Here is a 7,299-nt window from a genome sequence, read left to right on the forward strand (position 1 = left end):
GAGAAATAAACCTTAAAGTCTTTTTCAGGAAAATCTCCAGCTTGTCTTATCTTTTTGCAGGAAGACAGTTGGGTGCTCTTCACAGTTCACTCACACATCCGTCTGGACCATAAATTCCATATCGAGTCCGGTACCACCAACACAGGCTGTTTACAAAGTGCTAGCTTCAGTTCTTGAAAGGCTGCTTCTGGAGACGAGTTGGTCATAGCCAACTTTGTGCCCTTAAGGAGGTCGTTTAGAGGTTCAGCTATCATGGCAACATTATGGATGAAGCAATGATAGTAGACCACGATGACCAAAAACACAGACTTGTTTCTTCTAGAGCGGTTGTAGCCAGTTCTGCAAAGCGTCCACCTTATTCACGTGGGGCTTGATTTCACCCCTGCTCATGACACAGACCAAGTCTTCTTCCATCCAGATGGCACATTTTTTTAAGGTTGATGGAAAAACTCCAACTAGTAGGGAGTAAGCTAGGCTCAACTGCTTAAAGCCTGGTGCTCGGGAGAAAAAAAAAGCAATCGAATATGTAGTGAATCCCGGCACACAGCTCAAGAAAAAAAAGTGAGTCAGTCAATGGGTTTGTTGTATGCTCATGATTTATTCAAAATTGCAGAAGTGACAACCAGTGTGTGACAATTCACATTGAATGGTTCTGTCCAATGCTTCGTCTCATAATAGAGCCTTCATCAGGGACGCATTAACACCGTTGAGGAAGTGTGAGGATAAAGGTCCTGTTTACACGTGTTGAATAAGGATTGGTATATCACATTCTTCTATTTAGAGTGGATAGGACACCTTGGTATAAGTGGAAAATAGGAAGAAATTCCAGTATCGCCAGAGAGGTATTTTCCAGTTATACCAAGGTGTCCTATCCCAGACCACTGTGTATTTCTTGTGGGGAGCTAGGATTTGGTCCATGGCTCTCTGGAAGGTGGCTGGAGCTCCTTGCAGCCCCTATGGCATCCTAACATACAGAAAACATCTACCTGGCATTGAAAAGGCTGTCTTCTCCTTTACATCTTTGGATAGGGGAATCTACCTCCCTTTTGTGAAGCCCAGTATGGCAATGTACCAGGCTAGCCTTATCCTATTAATGATCTTGTCAATGCAGGACATTGAGTATGTGTCTAACTTGGACAATTTGTTCAGCTTCCAGTAGACACTGCAGAACTGAGGTCTTCAGTTGTATAATCTGTAGGGCTCTGCAAAATTCCCTTATGACCTTTGACATGAATGGGGTCACTTGGTTTGTCAAGACCTCTTTTGGCAGTCTGGTTCAAGGAAAGATATGGACCAGTTCTATAGCAATACTCAAAGGAATTTCTCAGTGGTACTGCCTCAGGGTACCATGTAGCATAATCCATGACTACTAGGATATACTGATGCCCTCCGGAAGACTTGACCAGGGAGTCCTACTAAATCCATCACAATACGATCTAACAAGATCTCAATAATGAGCAATGGCAGTAAGGGGGCTACGGAAGTGACCAACCAGGACAGGTGTCATGATCCAGACCTGGTCATGTCAGGAGTTAATTCCTTCCAGCCTCGTTACAGTTTCCAGGAAGCTATATCTCGGCACTGCACCTCCGGTTCAGCGCCAGTTATAGTCTATGCTCTGCAGCGTGTTACTGACTCTGGCAAGTTACCCAATCTGTCCTGCCTCCCTGCTACCTTGTTCTCACCCATACCCTCCTTCGTTCGCCCCGGTCCCAGACTATCCGCTCCTGTCTATGTACCCTTCCTTGTGTCTTATCCCGGTCCTGACCCAATTGTCCTCCTCCCTTGTTTGTACTTGGACTTCCTGGCATCTGACCTGTATCCTAGTTTCTTACTGCGGCCTTAGTCTCTCCCTTCTGCTACTACTGTGACTTCTAGCTTCTGACCCTCGGCTATCATCTGACCATGATTTGTCTCTCCCTGTTCTATTATCTAGACCTCCTGATGCTGACCCGGTAGACTGACTGCTCTACTGCCCTGTGGTGGTTTGTCTGCTAACTGCACTCTGAAGCTACACGGCTTGTAGCTTCAGCAGCTCCCCTAGTGCAGTGTGACAACAGGACGTACAATAATTCAAATTCTAATCGGTGACAATCGGGCCAGTAGGACCTCTGGAGGATCCTTTCCAGTTTCCTCTACCCCCAGATGACCATTTAAGACAAGAGTATGAGCCATGTTTAACACCTTGCGTCTGTAGGGTCCTGGTACCAACAACTGCTCTACTATCTCATTTTTATGCTTGCTGACAATATAATCCCCATTTACAGTATTTACAGTCATTTACTTATTTAATTATTTTGAATACTTATATTTAGAATTTAGTTTACTTTTGTATCCATAATTTAACCCCTTAACCGCAGGCAGTAATATGTCCTAAGTGGTCATAGTCTGATCTCCCCGGCCGCTGCCGGCAGCCGGCGGGGGTCCGCGTACGTCAGCTGATTTGTATAGCTGACATGTGCCTGGCAAGCACGAGTGGAATCACTTTCTGCCTGTGTCTGTTAACCCCTTAAATGGCACTGTCAAAATGTGACAGTCATTTAAACCCCCAACAAGGTAGATCTGTACTCACCGGCCTCCCTCGGCATCACAGTGCTGTGATCACTGTGAGCCAGTGGTTGTCATGCTGATCCTTATAGTCCCCTAGGAGTACTACTAAAAAATAAAAAAAAAAAAATAAAAAAAAAAATCTAATCACCCCCCTTTCGCCCCCTTAAAAATTAAAAGGGTTGAAAATATAATAAGATATACACATATTTGGTATCGCCACGTTCAGAAATGCCTGATCTATTAAAATATAAAAATCAATTAATCTGTTCGGTAAACTGCGTGGCGGCAAAAAAAATTTTTAACCGCCAGAATTACGTTTTTTAGTCTTCACAAATTTTCTGCAAAATACAACAACAAGTGATAAAACGTAGCATCTGTGGAAAAATGGTACCATTAAAAAAAAGTCAGCTGTAGACAAAAAAAATAAGCAGTCACTGAGCCATAGTTCCCGAAAAATGAGAACGCTACGTGTTGCGGAATATGGCGCAAAACGTGAGCCACTTTTTTGGACACCCTTCTGATTTTTTGTTTTAACCCCTTAGATAAAAGGTAAAACCTATACATGTTTGGTGTCTACGAACTTGTACCGACCTGAGGCATCATACAGACACCAGTTTTACCATATAGTGAACACTGAATTAAATCTCAAAAACAATCATGCAATCACACTTTTTTTTGCTGTTGTTACGTACTTGGAATTTTTTTTTTGCCAATTTTCAGTAGACTATGTGATAAAACGTATGGTTTCATTTAAAAGAGCAACTCATCCCACAACAAAAAAAAGCCCTCATATGGCAATATTGACAAAGAAAAAAAAAAAAACAGAAAAAAACCCAAAACAATCTGCCATGGTGAAGGGATTAAACAAAAGGAAAAAGAAAAATAGTAATCTTTGGAGATTGGTAAGCTTTAAGACATGCTGTACTGAGTTTTGAATAATGAATTTTTTATTGGAACAACTGCTTACAGTTTAATACACGTAAATGTTTCCAACAAGCATCCACATAGTAACTTGTTAGTTATGATTAAAGAAAAAAGGGCCAACACTTACAAGAAAGTGCACATCTCCTCAGAAGAATTAAGCTTTTTCTTTTCTTCCTTTAAGATTTTTTCAAGAATGAAGTTCATAGTCCGTAGAGCCTATTTCCATAACCAGTTTTTGGGGAACAGAAATGAAGCGTTAACAGGTGGTCATTAAATGAAGCGCATGAACATAAAATAAACACAGAACACATCACTCACCTCTAGTCTAATATTATATGGAGGCCAATTTTCCATAATGATGAATCCAAGTGTAAACAAAAAATTGTCTAGTAACTGCTTTACGCCTAAAAGAAAAACAAACACATTTCATAATTTGCACAAAAAAGCATAGAAATCTTATCTCGGATTACTAATCAGCAACACTACTAAAATGCTGATACATCTTGGATCCTTCCTCCATCTCCTCCCAACATCATCTGTCAGGATGGTGTCAGGAGGCATCTACTGTATACATATCTGATGGGTGGCTGATCATGCTGAAATTGACAAGAGAAGTCTGCATTATTAATGTATTGTGTATGGAGGCCTTTTGAATAACATGTTCATGTCCCTATTACATCCAAGTACCCAAATTTAGAGCGGACATCTTTTACACAAAACAGAAAAAAAAACAAAAAACACTGCCCCCCTTAGTAGAATTGGTGGAAAATGGTTTGTACATCCCATTCCAATGGTTGCAACATTTTTCTGCAACTGCTGCATGGGAGAGTGTGTACCATCTCTTAAGAAAATACATCAGTGGTTTGTGATCAGCTGTCATGGCGTCACATCACCTGTGCATCATACCACAGAGGACATTGCGCCAAGCCTGCTAATCAGTAGCAGAGTCACAGATGTAAGCAGATAAAAGGCAGTACTCCCTTCTCCTGTGTAGAGGCCACAGACCACGGTCATGGCTAGTTGACTGGGTCATGGCTAGTTGACTGGGTCATTCAAATCTATTTGTGTTCGCTCTACTTCTAGATCTCCATGCTTTATACTTTGCCTACTTTCAAAAGTTTGCTATCAAGAAGTAATCTTTGACTTATACCTTTTTAATATGGAAAGAGCAGGATTTACCATTAGAAGATATTACTAACGTAAACTCAGTCCTTGAATTTGTTTTTTCTAAATTATCCTAATTTTATACTTAAAAACGCTACTTGAGTAAGAATGTGGTTAAATTCTGTCTGCACGTAGCGCACTATTCGGGGAACACAATCCATGCTGGCATCATGTCCACAGCAGCGCGACTGACATCCCAGCATGTGAAGGGTGATAAAAGTGGAATAGGAGGAGAAGGCTGCAACAGATGTGGCTACTTTTCGCCTCCTCACTACACATACAGTCATGGTGATGTGGTATGATTCCAGCAAGCTTACCAGTGGTTCCCGTCTAGTTCGTTACCTGTAGGCCAAAACAGCAGGGAGAATTTAACAGTCTTCAAACAAACACGTCACATTTAGTTATAATATAACATAGGGATCGTTAAATAGTATTAGGAGACTGATCAAAAGCTCCTAATACCTCCTAGATGTAAATCCTGCTGGAAGGTTCCTTTAAAGCAGCAAATCAAAAAATTTTACCATATCAGGCTGTGTACAAGTCAAAAACATTTCTCGAATATGAACTAAAGTTTGGGATGCTCTTATTCAACCTCATCTCTGTCTGGTTTATACACCTACCCTAATATCACTGTCACACCCTTCATTGACTATCCATTGTCCAAAGAATGTGATTCAAAATGCTAACACTGATTTATGAGCCGGACTAGAAGTGGTATTCTCCAAATCTTTTGCTACATCCCAAACACAATTTCTGGCCACTGTAAGACTTCATTCTTTGCTCGCCACTTGTATTCCCCCACACAAGAATCTTAAATGTCTCCCTTGCATCTTACATCTTTAATAGGTTAAACTGTACCCCATGCTCTATATTTTCAAAATCAACCTGAAAACCAACTTCCTAAAAAAGAAACCTTATAATCAACAATAATCTGTGCTTTCACGAGAAGCTGGTACCCTCACTTAGTCTTCACATATAGAGGAAACAGTAAGCCCTCAGACAGGGAAATCATTCCCTTTGTATAAGTTGGTCACTCCTATATTCAGGTTTTTTTGTACTTGAATTCTACATGTTCTGTACTGTAAACTCTGATAACTGAAGAATTTGTATTGTAGGATTAATACTATTAAGAATAATAATCCACAGATATTTACAATTTAGAGGATACATTACAGTGCAACAATTCATTATCTCATGACAGCTTACAACCTATCAAGAAAAGAATGATAAAAGGTGAGTGGCTTGTAATGTATGGTCGACCCTCCTTTATAATAATTTGTATTCATTTAAAGCTGCATGAATAGATCTCCAGTTAGTATCTGTCCATATCCACAGGTGTATGGAGTGCATGGCGGGTGTTGAAATAGATCACAGAAGGGACCAGATTATGAGAGAGAGAGGAAGGGAGAACAGAGGAAAGATCGATTAGCGAGATGATATGTTAGGCTTGCCAAAAGATTTGCTTTTAGGCTACGCTTAAAAAAAAAAAAAAAAAAAAAAAAAAACTGTAGACACAGGGAAGTAACCAGATTGTCTGGGGTAATGCATTCTAGAAAACTGGAACAGCACAAGTACAGTCTTGGAGACTGAAATGGGAAGCTCAAGCTATGGTGGATGTTAGTCTTAGATAATTATAAGAACAAAGTGCACGTGTAGCTTAGTAGTAGACAAAAGTTGAGCAAAGAAGTCTGGTAGTGCACAACTGTTGAAACCTTTGGGAGAACGACAACTTTATGATGTATTCTGTAATGGATGGGCAACCAGTGCAATGACTGGCACTAGGTGGAGGCATCTGTGTAGCAGCTGGCCAGAAATATGAACATGGCATCTGCATTTAGGATAGACTGGAGATGGAATAGAAAGCGAGAGGAGATTGGTAGAGATTTACAGTTGTCCATATAATGCAGCTTTGATACATCTGCAGCTTTCCATCTATGCATTTTCTCATCTAAATACGCATACTTAAAGGAACCTGTCATGTCAGGTTACGCAGCAGTTCAAAATGTGAACAGCATGGCATAGAGGAGAAGCAGAGCAGAATATAATATATAGTATTGTTGGAAAAGATTCAGTATAGCTTTTTTTTTTTTAATTCATTTAGATCCCGGGTGTTTGTTTTGTATATGAGTTCAGTAGGAGGTCTGACTCAGTGACACATTTCTGCATACAGACATACAGTGAAACCTGCCATTGAATTATACTACCCACCGGATACATATTCATACAAAACCTAGAGGATACAGTTAATCAAATACAAGCATTTATTTTTTTACCCCCACAAAAATGTTTATCAATTAGATTAGCTCCTCCGGTTCTATAAAATCCTGCCTGCAGATCAGATACTATTTTCAATATGACAGATTCTCTTAAAAAAAAAAAAAAAATTATATTTATCAGGACTTTAGAAATAGTACTCACCATCATCACTGATACATTTACAAATCACCTACGGAAAAAAAAAAAAAAAAAAAAAAAAAAAAATATATAAAAAAAGTTACCCCCTCAGTTGGTGTAAAAACATATTCCCAAAATGATGAATCAGCAACTATACTAATAAAAGTTAGATACTCTATACCGCTATAATAAATTAACCAGTGGCCTTCAAAATTTATTTTAGAAGTAGGCACAGATCCACCGTAAGATCACATATCACATTTAAGA

The 7,299-nt window shown here is 39.7% G+C and overlaps 1 long non-coding RNA gene across 1 annotated transcript; it reads right to left on the reverse strand.

The window, feature by feature from the left end:
- Nucleotides 1-3,609: 3,609 nt before the first annotated feature.
- LOC142243143 (uncharacterized) lies at nt 3,610-7,081 on the reverse strand. Its single transcript, XR_012724310.1, has 3 exons — nt 7,057-7,081; nt 3,793-3,878; nt 3,610-3,690 (listed from the first exon to the last, which is right to left on the reverse strand). It is a non-coding gene; the product is annotated as an uncharacterized LOC142243143 (long non-coding RNA).
- Nucleotides 7,082-7,299: the final 218 nt, after the last annotated feature.

Source organism: Anomaloglossus baeobatrachus, chromosome 6 (assembly GCF_048569485.1).
Source record: "Anomaloglossus baeobatrachus isolate aAnoBae1 chromosome 6, aAnoBae1.hap1, whole genome shotgun sequence".
In the NCBI taxonomy this organism is placed as follows: domain Eukaryota; kingdom Metazoa; phylum Chordata; class Amphibia; order Anura; family Aromobatidae; genus Anomaloglossus; species Anomaloglossus baeobatrachus.